General features: G+C 35.2%; 1 pseudogene; it reads right to left on the reverse strand.

The window, feature by feature from the left end:
- Nucleotides 1-13,369: 13,369 nt before the first annotated feature.
- On the reverse strand, nucleotides 13,370-14,306 carry LOC131029279 (leucoanthocyanidin reductase-like; annotated as a pseudogene).
- Nucleotides 14,307-15,848: the final 1,542 nt, after the last annotated feature.

Raw genomic sequence — 15,848 nt, forward strand, 5'->3', positions numbered from 1 at the left:
CCTTATCCCCTATGATTTGCTTTGGATCATAATGCAACTTTACATACCTAGGATTGATCTTAGCTGATTCCTCTTGCTTTTCCTCTTCATCCTCATCTTCATCTTCATCTACCGTGGCATCTACTGGTGTAGGAGCATTGTTGCTTGTACTTGGTTGTTTTGCAACTAGTTCCCAGAAGGTTACACTCAGTTCATCTACCGCTCGCTCGCTGCTAGTTTCCTCAGGTTTCTCATAGGTTTCATCAACTCTAACATTAATACTTTCAACAATTTTCAGAGTCCTATTGTTAAAAGACTTGAGAGATTTTCTCTTGGTGGAATACCCTAGGAATATTCCCTCATCACATTTTGCATCAAACTTGCTCTGGTGTTTACTTCTCTTGATATAACACTTGCTACCAAATACTCTAAAGTAGCTTACTACTAGAGTCTTACCAGTCTAATACTCATAAGGAGTTTTATCCTTACCTTTCTTGATGAGTACCCAATTCATAGTGTAGACTACAGTGCTCACCGCTTCTCTCCAAAAAGTGTGATCAATCTTCCCTTGAATCAACATCATTCTAGCTGCTTCAACTACAATCATATTGTTCCTTTTTGCTAGGCCATTCTATTGTAGAATCCAGGGGGCAGACAGTTGCCTCTTGATATCATTCTCTTCACAGTACTTATTGAATTCACCAGAAGTAAACTCACCTCCTTGGTCGGTTCTAAGGCATTTGATCCTCTTACCGCTTTCCTTTTCAACTAGTGCTCTGAAGTCTTTAAACTTTCCAAAAGCTTTAGATTTGTCTTTCAAGAATGTGACTCACATCATTCTTGAGCAATCATCAGTGAGAACCATAAAGTACCTATCTCCCCAAAACACTCCTAGTTTTCATAGGACCACACAAATCAGTATGCACAAGATCAAGTAAATTATTTGTTGTGAAAGATTTATCTTTGAAGGTTGAGGAAGACATTTTCCCCAGTTGACATTCTCTGCACAATGGATTCTCTGGTTTGTTCAGCATAGACAATCGTCTAACTGCCTTGATCTTACTAGCCTTCACAATATTATCAAAATTTACATGGCAAAGTCTTCTATGCCATATCCAACTGTCATGAAACTTAGCCATTAGACATTGACCGATATTTGTATTTAACTGAAAAAAGTTACCTTTGGTCTGCATACCGGTGGCCATCAATTCACCACTCTTTCCTTTTATTTTGCACACTCCACCTTTGAATTCCAGAGTGAGTCCTTTATCATTCAGCTGGGCAACACTCAAAAGGTTATGTCTGAGACCTTCTACCCAATACACATTATCAACATTGCTTTTTCCATTTTGAGAGATGGACCCTTTGCCTTTTACCATACATGGTGCATCATTACCAAATCAGACTACACCTCCATCATACTCTTCTAGTGATAGAAACTTTTTCCGGTCACCAATCATGTGGTGAGAACATCCACTATAGATAGTCTCTAGAGTATCCCATACATCTTTGGGATTGTTTTTATCCCGAACATCTATAAACTCAATATCAGATAGACTGCTGATAAGAGCTTCCATGACTTGCCCATTCTCCTGAATTCCTCTTCTTTTATCATCGGTGAGAGTACCGGTAGGGACAACATAAGTATTCTCAACATAGTTCCAGTGTTGAGCACCCATGCTTTTAATGTAGATCTTCATTGTGTCCTTCCATATCTTAAAGTTATCTCTGTTGAACTTAGGACCTTCCCTTTTCATCATTAAAATAGCATCTTTTCCTCAAGCGTTTAAGCTTATAGCACCGAGGACCTGGAGGATGCTCTGATACCAATTTATGAGTAATGATGAATAGTAAATACCTAACAGGTACTGAGAGGGGGGGTGAATTAGTACAGACAAAAATTTCTCTGACAACTTAAACTACAAAGATTGCACTAACTGACAAACAACATCATCAACCTAAATCAAGACAATACCTCTAAAATACAGTAAGACTGTAAAAGACATAAACTGGTAACACTTAGAACTTCTTAAAACCTAATATGTCATTTCAACTTCACCCATATGCTTAAGCAAGTAATACATCAGAAATACAATGACCATTAGATCAGCATGCTTTATCGCTTAATATAAAACACTGAATCATCACATGAAAAAGCATCACACATAACACACTGATTTTTCACATGGAAACCCAACTGGGAAAAGCCACGGTGGGGATGAATACCAACAAGTTGTTCTTGAACTCTTCTGAAGTCCACTCTGTTAGGAGCCTAGTCTGGTTAAAGATTTTACAATAGGTTTTGCTAGGAACCGATCTTGCTAGGGATCACCTGGTTAAGGGATGGCTAAATACCCGGTTAGAGTTTAAAACCCTATTAAAGATTACCTCGCAAGAGGATTTGAAGAACTCAATGATTTTGAGTCACCCTTTTAAAGGATTTAAAAAAATCCTGTTAAAGCTACCCGGTAAAGGGATTTTCCAACTCCTAAAATGGTTAGAAGTCAACAGATAATACACTGATCTGATAACAACACTCAATGCCAAGGCAGATCCACTTCAGTTCCTTTACATTTGGAATCACACTCTGTAGGTCTTTACTCACTTCTCTGGTCTGACAAGAATCACCTAACATGCAATCATTTGCCAACAACTTCAAATGAAAACCATCATCGACTTATAGATAACAATTAGGTCTGTGGCCAAAACCTAAAACCCTAAGCATCTAGGCTAATAATATAGTCGGTCCAATCCTGACCATTTAATCACATTACATAGGATAAAACAATCTTGAACAAATCTCAAGACATTCTACATTGTCCATTCTTTACCGCTTACGGAAGCTGATAACCCATCACGTGCTCTCCACCGTTTACTAAGATTTTGCATATTCCTGAGGTAGATAGAATCAATCTCTTCATACAAGATCCTCAAGGAAATCCTTCATGTGCACAAGGCTGACGTGGCAACGTGATCTAATCTTCATTTCAATGCTAACTCATCACAGGATGTCGTCGCTTGAATTGGACAGACTTGGAATGTGTTAACCAGAGACCCTGAAGCTGAGACTACCAAGTGGTAGTCATATCAAGTGAAACCCCGATACAAACTTTGCATATACCGGTTCACTTGCCAGTTTACTTACTTCAACATACTGATTCACATTTCATCATATTGGTTCACACTTCAGCATATTGACATCAATGACAATATACACTATCATCATGTCATCCAACTCTACACAAATGCCGACAATAAATTGATGCCCTCAAAGTGGGGGTTAAAGAGATTATTGATATCTTAACTGCCTCCCCTGAGCCCAGCAAATCTGAGAAACTCATGATTATGACCTAGAAGCTCTCCCAGGATGTCGAGGTGATGAAATGCAATCACGAACAAAGAATTGAAAAGGTGGAATAGTCTATGGTAGAGATAAAGAAAAACATCAAGAACCTGGTTGACATAAGCAAAGAATCCATGAACAACCATATGGAGGGGCTTGAAAATATCAATGCCATGGTTGCTGATTACAGATCCTATCATAGTGAATCGGTGAAAGACCTTGGAGGTGATGATATGGCTGTTGGAGACAGCAAAACCACTGGTCCTAGTTCTAGAACCAGAAGTAGGAGTAGCAACAAGGGTACCTCTAGATTCATCATGGAGGAACTAGAGGAAATAAAAAATATTTCCAATCAAAAGAAAAGGGATCGAGTGCACTCTCTTAATCAAGTGTTTTTCTTTTGTTTTGTCTTGCTTGTCTACGTCTCTTTGCTTTTGTGACTGTTCTGGGGTGCTCCCCTATTTTGTTGATGGTTCATATCTATTTGGTTGATGGCTGACATTTGTAAAACTTTTGGTTTCGGGTCCATGTAAAACCCATTTATCTTTATCAAAAGCATTCAATTAGAAAAGCTTTTTTAATCAAAAGTTACATATTCTTAATATAATTTTTTTTTTTTTTTAAGTTTTACTTTTTTAATATAATTTAGTGTCAAGCAAGGAAACTCCCTTTTCTTTGAAACAACAAATAATAAATTACATCCATTCTTAATAATGGCTGTGTAAAGTGGAAATTCAATCCTGGTGATTCCCTACCTAGGAGAGAGAAAGGAAATCACTAGGATGATTTTCACTTGGGAGATACTTTACATTCAAAAGAGGGGTTGAATCCACTAGATTCAAATCCAAGGGAAATAAGGATATGAATTCTAAGTGGATTGCAGGTGTTGGAATGTAATTTGCCCTCTTCTGTAAGTAGAAGAGTTGACTTGTTGACTATGCAGAAAAGAGAGATAGAATGGGTAAAACAAGGAGCTACTGATTTAGGATAGCACTGTAACTTTGGATCTAAGATATTTAGGCTGATATGGATTTTCCCTACAAATTTGGAGAAAACTTGTCGGGACAGTGTTGAAAGCACAGAAGGTCCTTCGAAAAATCCATGAAACGAAAAGGGTTTTTCCATCTCTGCAAATGAAACACAAATTTGCAATTACAACTGTGCATCTGCAACCTACACATAGAAAAGAAGGGAAGAAGGTTTGTGGATTGGGGTTCACCTCATTCAAATCCTTGTTGAGGAATCAGCCTTGAAAGAAAGCAATTGCAAATGCTTAAATGTAAATAATGGAAATGTATACCTTGTAGATTTGCAATTTGCTGATGATGGTTGCTTTTCTTCTTGAATGTAATCACAAGTGTCGCATGAAATGGCATGTAACATGAAAAAACCCTTACACACACACATGCTTGTAAATGAATGTTGTAATATTGCTGCAATGGATGAATGAATAAGACACATGAAGAAGAAGACTTGATAATGCTTGAAGACTTGAATGCTTGATAAAGACCTTTCACTTGAATTTTTCCTATCATGTATTTTGTGTCTATGCAAATGAGAAGACTAACTCCCTTTTATACATGCCTTAGAGAATTAAATCATCTTAGCAAAGGCTGACATCGTGGAAGTTTGGAATCTTGAAATGTAGATAAGACCCGGGGGACCTATCTTGGGGTATCCCCAAGAGGGGGGGACAAGGGTGCCACAACTCTATCCTAGGGGGGTAGGGGTGCCACACCCTTGTCCTGGCCTATCTTGGGGTCCTAACAGGGTCTAAAGGCAGAAACAAGGCTTAAACAAGGAGAGGTTCAAGTTGAAAATGCAAAGAGAAGTCTCGATTGGGAAGGAAGATGTCATCGCAAAGGTGAGGACCTCAAATATGGCTAAAATTTCTAGGGTCACAATTTTATGATACAACATTTCACCCCCACTTTAGTGGGAGTATGGATTACGCCAATACTACCTATAAAGTAGAAGAAAGAGAGAGATAAAGATGAGAGATACCGAGCTAGATCACAAGGAGTATAAGATGTCACTAATATCGAGGAACCAAGCCCCCAATCTCAGGATATTAACTCACTCAAACATATGCAAGAGAACACAAAAAAAAGTGCAAAAGACACATGACAAAAACAAGATACAAGATGACAAACCAACTAGCTGAAGACACCTCGATACTCAGATGTATAAACAACTAATTGGGACACAAGACCAATGCCATCGCATAAACACCAATAATCACATAGAAGAGAAAAGCAAACATCATCCATGAAGAATCAATAGTAAAAATATGGGTTCATGAGAGGAAGGAAAGAGAGGACATTAATACACAATTTGGTGATCTATGAGAAGAAAGGTGAACAGGAGGAAACCATGGACATATCGCCCCTAGAATTGGGTGATCCATGGAGAAAAGAAAATGGAAAACTAGCTCCTAGAGTCTATCTCGGTAATCCATGTAAGGGAGGAGAGTGAGAACATCATTAGTTCCACCCAACCTCATGCATGTGTGTGCAAGTAAGGTTAGAAGTGCCTCATAGGAGTATATTCCTGAGTATGCTACAACTTGTATAAGATGTATAGTACAAGTGTCAAGAAAGGTGTGACATCTCGCTCTAAGAGTCTATGCTCTGGTTATGATAATAATCACCCTGCATAAGAAAAAATGGCGTCATCTCGCTCTAAGAGTTTGTGCTCTGGTTCTAAGATTGACCCACTGTACAAGGAAAAGGTGATGGCATCTTACTCTAAGAGTCTATGCTCTGGTTCCGAGAATGACCCACTGTACCAGAAAAAAGAAGCATCATCTTTCTCTAAGAGTCTGTGCTCTGGTTCCGATAATTACCTACTGTACAAGAGAAAAGTGAAGAAATATTTCTCTAAGAGGCTTCCCTCTGGTTCCAATTATGTCCAACTATACAGTGCATGAGAGAAGTATGGTACAAAGGAGCAATGTGGGTGTCCCCCCCTTAATATGTCAACATAGTTTAATGTTGATATCTTAAGGAAAGTAGAACAAGGATACCTACCTTCAACACAAAGAAGATATCTGTTATACAACAATGTCATAGATTTATGCAAGAGAGGGAATACTCCTCAAGCAAGGAAAATATAGTTGAAAAGATATATCTTGTTGTAAGTGTAAAAAAGATCCTTGGAGGAGAAGAGATCTTTGCTTAAAAGACATCTACCTCCTAGAGGAGTTGTCCTAGACAAATATAACATCTTCTATAAAAAAGTAAAGAAGAGAACAAGAATGCATTCCTCCCCCCTATTCCTAGGTGAAAGGGATTCTTGATGATGGATGACTCGCTTTTAGCCCCAATGGGGATGGGTGAATTTATTATAGATGTACATTACCAAGTGTGAAAAAGGCTTTAGTTAAGGACTTACACCTCTTGTATAAGATAGAACCCTTGAGTGAACGACAACAATTCCACACAATGAATGGCATCAAGTAATAAAACTCACACCATCCACAACATAGGAAATAGTAGATCCTTAGAGAAAGAGAGAGGGGGAGAGTTCATTTCCCCCCAGGTGTAGGAAAATGAGAAAAATTACATAGCTTCTAGAGAGAATATACTCATAAGAGATGTACCATTTCAAGCAAGGAATACATCCTAACCAAGGAACAAACATGCACTCACATGAAGGATAAATCCATTCAAGAAAGGACATCAAGTTATGAATAATACAATAGAAGACGTAATTTGCAAAGAGAGAGAAAGAAGAAGATTCACAAAAGTTCTTTTAAGGAGAGATTGTTCATAATAGATGCATTGTTTCAAGAAAGGAGAAGACCCCACTCACAGAACAAACATGCGCTCGCATGAAAGAAAACTCCATGCAAGAAAGGACATCAAGTTTATGAATAATGCACTCCATAAAGAAAACAGTGAAACCTTAGAAAGAGGAAACAAAATATTTTTGCCCCCCAAGCATAGAGGCAAAATAGACTATTACATTTCTCACTAAGTATGATTGCACTTGAAATTGTACCACCATGAATGACAAGGAGCCCCCAATAGGTAGCTAACTATGTCACATAGTGAGGAGAAACATAGTAGGAACTTGAATGTTATTTTAAATTATCATGATGAATATGCCATTCATTGTCAGATATTATTTTTAACATGTCTGAATCAATGTAATGTTGCATTTGTGTTTTCAAAGCTTGAGACTCATTAGTAGAATGGCCATGGTTTTGATGATATTTAAATAAAGAAGAAGTTTGAGAATGTTTTTTATTTTTTCTTCTTCATTTAGGACAAAGAGGAGATATTAATTAGGAATTTAGAAGATTGGTCAACACATTTTCTTGTTGTAACTCAAAATTAGAATGAGAAGGTGTGGATTTACAAGACAATAGAGAAGAAGATGTTGACAAAGGAAAGTGTGATTTCTCATGACTTTGTCACTCAGATTAAAGCATTTGTCCATTGCATCCATGTGTATGTTCAAAAGAGGGTTCACTCTTATGGGGAATTGGATTGGATTTTAAAGAGGCCCAATCAATTTCAAGATTTGTGTTAAGAGAAAAATTTGGAATATGAAATCCAGGCATCTTAGACTTTCTAGAAAAGGTAGGAGTGAAATCTAAGGACCCCCAATCACCCTCTAAGAGTTCTTCTTTGGTAGGAGATGGTGTATTTGAGTGAATTGAAGAGAGGATTTTAGGAACTAAGAAAGCATATGATGCCTCACTTATGTTCTCATCAACTACCTCATTAGTATATATGTAAGGCATAACATCATAATCAAGAAGAATTTTTAGTTTCCTAAGAACATGAATGGAATTGATTTGATTTTGGGGAGAGAGAGAATTATAATGAGAATTAATACCATCCTCTTGTTCTAAGGTGTCTTTATGTTCAAGGCACTCATTAGGAAAAGGACTATCATATGTAATTAATGCTTCATCTTTAGAGGGAAGATCATCAAAAGAAGGTAGGGTATCACTAGGACATGTAGCCATAATATCATCCTCTTGCACCAAATAAGCCTTATGAGGGAGGTACTTTTTAGGAGAAGAAGGAACACAATTCTCCAAAGATTCATCTTTAGGAGGGAGATCTTTGAAACAAGTGTCCATATTCCCTTTTTGCACCAATGTGCCCTCATTAATGAGATCAATTTTGGGAGAGGGTAAATCATAGCTATGAATGAAAGGGGGAACTAAATTATCATCATATGCATGAAAGGGAACATCATGAATATCTTTAATGTAAGTTGAGATTGAATTAGCAAAATAAGATAAGAAATCCATATGCACTTATGATCAAACAAGAAACTCATATATGCCATTTAACCATAATAATGTTCACCCCATACATGCTTAGAAAATTGTATAAAGGAGGGAAAATATAATTTGAATTGCAAATTTGAATTTGAAATTTGAAAATTGAAATTTGAAAATAATTGAATAACTCAAAATTGAAGAAAAAAATATTATTCAATTAAATGAACAAATTGATTGAAAGAATAATAATCCAACCACTTAGGAAATTGAAATTTAAAATTAGGATTATGTAAAAAAATAACCTCTTAATTTAAAATTTAAAATTATCCAAAAGAGATTAAAACTAGGGCCTATTTAAAAACCTCTTAATTTAAAAATTGAAAGTTGTTGAATTGAAATTTTGAAATTTAAAATTAGGGTTGTTCTTAATTAACCACTTAATTTTAAACTATATCTTGAAAATTGAAATGTTGAAAGTGGAGATTGTTTTTTATTTTAGAGGGATCAAAATTCGACAAAATTAGCCAATTTTTTGGATTTAAGCAATTAAATATAGTCATAACAATCTCCCAAAATTTTGAGAAAAATGTCAGGGACCGTGTTGAAAGTGCACACGGTCCTCCCAACTTTTTCTAAAATTTTTAGGGCTCAATATTCAACAAAATCAACCAATTTTCTGGATTTAAGCAATTGAATACAGTCATAATAGTCTCTCGAATTTTAGGAAAAAAGCCAGGGACCATGTTGAAAGTGCACACGGTCCTCCCAACATTTACAAAAATTTTTAGGGATGAAAGCTATGATGATTTGAGAGCTAACCGCAAAAAATTGTTTGATTTTATGATCTCTAGATAAGTGAAATTAAGGTTTGAATGTTGAAATAGGACCCTATTAGGGTTTTGAAAAAGATAAGTAATTGAATTGTAATTTTCCAAGAAGGTCAAACCTAATTAATAAGGCCACCTTAAATAATATTTAGAAAACTGAAATTGGTTGAAATTGATTGAAATTTACACAAAATCCAATTGAATTTGAAAATTAGGGTTTTAGGACCTAACCACTGAATTTTGAAATTTTAAATTTTGGGAAAAGGAGGGAAATTTCAATTTCAATTTTAAGCAAGAAGATAAGTCTGACAACAATGATAAATGTGAAAATTGAAGTAAGATCCTAGTTTTGCACAAATTCAATCTAGATTTTTGTAAATTGCAAGAAAATCAACATTCAATTTTGAATTTGCATTCGACCTTAGGATGTTGAAAAATCGATAAAATCAACCAATTTCTTAGATTTAAGCAAAAAAATACAATCAATTCTGACTCTTGAAATTTCAGGAAAAAAGTTAGGGACCTGTGCAAAGTGTACACGGTCTGACCAACTTTTTTTGAAATTTTAAAGGATGATAGAAATTAAGATTTTATTGCAAAATCCACAAAATCAGTTTATTTGGAGATGTCTAGATAGGTCAAATAAGCAACAAAGGTCAAAATAGGAGATTCTTTAAAAATTAGGGTTCTACTGTTTAACCACTTAATTTTCAAAATGAAAAGATAGATTTGAATTGCAATTTTGAAATAGAAATCAGATGTAAAACAAGCAACCAAAATGCTGTACTTCACAAGCTTAATTTCTTCCAAATGAAAAATTAGGGTTTTATGCAATTAACCTCTAAATTTTGCAAAAGATCAAACTTGGAAATAAAATTTTAAAGTTCAAATTGCAATTATTCATATCTAACAAATAAGAAATTAGAATTAAGATGTAGGATGTCGAGTTCACCAAAATGTAAAGTGGAAAATTGAACCCCGGTGATTCCCCACCTAGGAGAGAGAAAGGAAATCACTAGGATGGTTTTCACTTGGTAGATACTTTACATTCAAAAGAGGGGTTGAATCCACTAGATCCAAATCCAAGGGAAACAATGATGTGAATTCTAAGTGGATTGCAAGTGTTGGAATATAATTTTCCCTCTTTTGTAGGTAGAAGTGTTGACTTGTTGACTATGCAGAAAAGAGAGATACAATGGGTTAAATGAGGAGCTACCGGTTTGGGATTGTGTTGTAACTTCAGATTTGAGATATTTAGACTGATACGGATCTGCCATGCAAACATGGAGAAAAGTCATTGGGACCGTGTTGAAAGTGCATATGGTCCTCCGAAAAATATGCAAAATGAAAAGGATTTTTCTGTCTCTGCAAATGAAACCCAAATATGCAATTATAGTTGTGCAGCTGCAACCTACACACCAAAAAGAAGGGAAGAAGGGTTGTGGATAGGGGTTTGCCTCAGTCAAGCCCCAGTTGAGGAATCAACCTTGAAAGATAGTAATTGCAAATGCTTAAATGTAAGTAATAGAAATGTATACCTTGTAGATTTGCAATTTGTTGATGATGGTTGTTGTGCTTCTTGAATGTAATCATAAGTGTCGCATTAAATGGCATGTGATATGAGAAAACCCTAACATGCATACATGCTTGCAAATGAATGTTGTAATGTTGCTATAGTGGATGAATGAAGAAGACACATGAAGAAGAAGACTTGATGGATGCTTGAAGACTTGAATGCTTGATGAAGACCTTTCGCTTGAATTTCACCTATTGTGTATTTCGTGTCTATGCAAATGAGAATACTAACTCCCTTTTATACATGCCTCAGAGAATTAATTCATCTTGCCAAAGGACGATATCGAGGAAGTTTGGAGTCCCGAAATGCAGATAGGACCCTGGGGACCTATCTTGGGGCCACCCCAAGAGGGCGGGATAGGGGTGCTACGCCCTTGTCCTAGGGGGGCACCAAGCCCCTATCCCGTCCTATCTTCGGGTCCGGACATGGTCTAAAGGCAAAAATGGGGCTTAAACAAGGAGGGGCTCAAGGTGAAAATGCAGTGAGAAGTCTGAGTTGGGAAGAAAGATGTTGTCGCCAAGGTGAGGACCTCAAATGTGATTAAAATTGCTAGGGTCACAATTTTATGACACTATAGGCTGCAAGGATACATGATTTTTCTCTTCTACTATATGTTATGAAGTAGCTATATTAATCATTCCTTATGTCCTTTATTGGTTCTCGAATCTACACACTATTAAACCCTAAAGATTTGTGAATTTTCATGACCAAACTTAATGGAAGACTTGGGCAACAAATGGGAAATTGTTTGCACCTATCTCCCCTTGCACTTCAAGCTTTGTTGAATCTAGGGGTAAGACTTATCTCAATAATAACAAATTTTAACAAATTTATCTTTCTTTTATATTAGGCGAGTAAAATCTCAAAAGTTTGAACAAACATTTGTAAGCTTAAACTAGACTGACAATTTTCTTGGATTATTTCATTGTTTGGCTTAGAGAACATGCACCACCTAAAATAAAACAAAACATTAAGTAAGATGATTCAAATGGTTTGCCATTAAATTATGTAGTTTCTTAGACCTTTGGACAAATAAGTTCCAAATTGTGGTTTTATCAGATTAATGAAATCAAACCAAAAAAATATAAATTCTTATTTAAAAAAAATATATATTATATCCAAAGAATACACAAATATCAATGCATTACAAGACAAACCCAAGAAAGGATATTTCCTCTTATAGATCCCTCCACATTTCATTTAAAGCATTTTAATTCACTCCTTGATGAAAACAACAAGTGAAACATATAGCGAACTGACAAACCTATAGATCATTGACCTCTATTTGGAAGAAAAATGCACACTGCTAGAGCGCCAATTACAACAAACATGGACTGTGTTTTAATTAACTGAAACCTGAATAAAAAATGTGTCATACAAAAACTTATTCACTTACAAGCGAAGATTCTCTATCCGCAACTCAAACTGAATCACCTCTGCCTACATTAAATACTTTTAACCAGTCAATGAAATATTTTTGTATTACTAACAACAATAATTGGCTCTAGGAAATATTCATTTTGATTAGAACGTCGATGAAATATATTATTTCATTTATGTTGAGTTAATTGTATGCGCAGTGGAACAACAAACTGTTGAAAATTGGACATGTCCGTTGTTGTTTTCAATTCTGTTTGAGTTTAATTGTATGTATCAAGAATTGTGCTAAATTCATTTCTTTACCTCCATGATCATTAATACAATAAAAAAGAATGAATCTGTAGAGATAGATATCAGATTAGGCATACAAAAAGATAAAGCTCATCAACAACTAGATTGGATTCGACATTTATTTCATAAAAAATGTATTATGGATACATTTTCTGTTTGCTACAATATTCCAGAGAGCATAGTGGCTTCCCTGACACATGACATCTTCATTAATGGGTGTCAATACAATTTTAAAATGGAAGAGCATAAAGATGTAGATGTTTGTGAGCTTTATCCAGAGATTCTTTACAGTCCAATATTTCTTCAACAGGTACCTTTGACTGGAAGTATCTTTTCTTACGGCTGCGGTTAATTTTTGCATAACATGAAGGTTAGTTAAAAATTACAAATCTTGATTGTGTTTGATAGAACTAACAGCATCTTTAATTTTTTGGAAAAATGTATAGCATGAAGATTAATAAACCGTTTTGAAACCAGATTAGCTGCGTCCTTCATTACCATTAAATAGAAAAAAAAGAAAGGTGAAGAATACAGTCAATGAAATATTTTTGTATTTCTGGCAACAATAATTGGTTCGATCTAGAAATAGGAAATTTTCATTCTAATTAAGACATTGATGATCAAACTATAAAATTACGTGGATTTTTTGAGATTTTTTGCAACAGAATTTGAGGGGTATAGAGTTTTATACTGCCACATAAACATTCGGGTGAGCTGTATTGAACGGTCGATTATACTGAAATTCGAAGGTACCCATCGAAGAAATCTTGGAGTTTAGTGTAAAGAATCTCTGGATAAAGCTCACAAACTTCCACGTCTTTGGGCTCTTCCATTTTAAAATTGTATTGACACCCATTAACGAAGACGTCATGTGTCAGGGAAGCCACTATGCTCTCTGGAATATTGTTGGCTATACAGAGAAAAACCAAAAACCAAATAAATCCACAATAGATTATAGAATAAATGTGTGAGTCAAATTGGTTGTTAATGGAGTTTTCTGATCTCTATCCCTTTAGTTTTTTTTTTTAAATGGCAGTAATGATTATGGCGAAATTTGGCATGGTAATATACCTTTCGCAAAATCCAAGAGATCATGTTCTGAGATACAAACCCGAGGAAGAGTTTTCCAATCTTCTTCTCCCAAATTCCTGCAAGCTCGTTAAGTGTGAGGAAATTCTTGGTTGGTCTGAAATACACAATTTTGTTAACAGTCCGGACATCCTCCACAACCTTTATGGTGTACTTCACAAAGTATGCTGTTTTTAATAATACATAAATTAACCATTCATAAATTAACAATATCTGAGACTATCAATATTAAGTTTTAAATGACTCTCCAATTTATAAACACTCTAACTAATATGATATATGATATCATCTACACTGCAATTTATAAATAGAAACATGTCTACATTCCATCACTCTCTAATATGATATCATTTACCAGCTTACCCTTGATGTTCTCATCTCCGTAGATTTCAAATTTGTATTGGGAAGGAGGAAGCTCAGAGGGATGAGTATGACAAAAGTGAACTGCAGCAGATGGAAATGTATGAATCTTAGCTGCCTCTACTTCCCTTCGAACAAGTCTCGTTTCTTTTTAAAAGCTTAGCCCTGGCTCCACTGGATTGGCTCTGTCCCAAATTTTGAAGGAAGAAATCTCTGCATAAAAGTTAATAATTCTTGGGTCAATTACATTTAAGAAGCATTCAAAACAAAAACCCTCACATTTAAGAAGAAATCTCTGCATAAAAGTTTACAATCTTGAGCTGATAAGTAAGTTGAGCGCTTCGTACACTAGAAATAACACTAGAAATCGAAGGCAGAGATCGAAAGAATGAGGGAATGCAGCAGCACTTGCAGTAATTCGGAGATAATACGTTGGTGTGGGCAAAGCAGGCAAACAGCAGTAGATTGCTCCAAGAGAATTTCTCAATATTTTTCCTATCATGATGTAGACGATCTGAATCTTACGTACATGGACGATTTGCTGTTGATCGGCAGGTAGCCTTCACCTTTATCACAATAACAAAACAAAACTTCAGCATTTAATGTTCATGACGTTTTCCGTAGTGCCCATTAAATCATAGATTTTAGTTTTTTTTTCTTCTTAAATTTCTAATAATCATGGACGATCTGAAATTGAGAACGTGATAGAGGCCCATTAGGTTGGCTTAGTTTTCCTTCATTGGAATAAATTGTTTTTGTGATATTATATTGTTAGGAAATCATTACTGTGAATGAATGCATAAAATAAATGCTTTGGATCCCTATTGGTAATACAAACATATTTTAATATTGTGTAAACATTTTATTATTGGACATGGTAATTGAGCTATTATTATAGCTAGTATTATTTTAATATAGGTTAAATATTTTGTATACTTCTTTATTATTGGAGATGTTTATTGAACTATCATTATAGTTAGTATTCTTATATTATCTCAAGGTTGCATAATTAGCAATCGCTTATTGATATGCAATCGATATGTCAAAGAAGACTTAAAAAATATTTGGTCCAATTTTTGCATATATTTGGAAAGTACATGATAGAGTGATTGCATATAACTATCAATAGAGACACCACTTCAGAAAGGACCAAAGTTCCATATCAACAAAGGAGAAGATTTATCAATAGAAGTGGTGAGATGCAATGAGAACCTATATGGAAGCAATCCACCAATTGGGTGCAGAGACTTAGATGAGTACATAAACAGTAGTAATTTTTCATATTCCTCCTTGCCTAGTATATATGTGTAATGAATGTTGTGTACGAGTCCTTGATAATTATTAAAATTGTATGGTTTGGTTTCCTAGTATAGGCTTTACATGGCCACATATAGTAGAAAGCTTTAATAGTTAGTGATGCTCTACAAAATGGACAAGGTTAGTCTGAGATAAATAACACACACAAGAAACTGTTAGTGTAAGTCAATCAAAAACTAATCTAAACAGGCATATCAAGAGAGATACTAAAAACATGAAAGCATATTTAACTAAAGAAGCAAATATGATGAGGCATCTCCAAATACCTCCTAACATGCCGTTACCTCCTTCTCCCTTGTTCCTCTCCTCTCCAAGTTCCAAAATAGTATAGCTCTCAGTAGCTTTTTGCACTATGGATGCTTATGGAGGATTGAGATTTGAGTATTTTTGCTCTAAATGTAAAATGAAATGCTAAAATACTAGATGATATTAAAATGATTGATT

This window comes from Cryptomeria japonica, unplaced genomic scaffold (genome assembly GCF_030272615.1).
Source record: "Cryptomeria japonica unplaced genomic scaffold, Sugi_1.0 HiC_scaffold_30, whole genome shotgun sequence".
Classification (NCBI taxonomy): domain Eukaryota; kingdom Viridiplantae; phylum Streptophyta; class Pinopsida; order Cupressales; family Cupressaceae; genus Cryptomeria; species Cryptomeria japonica.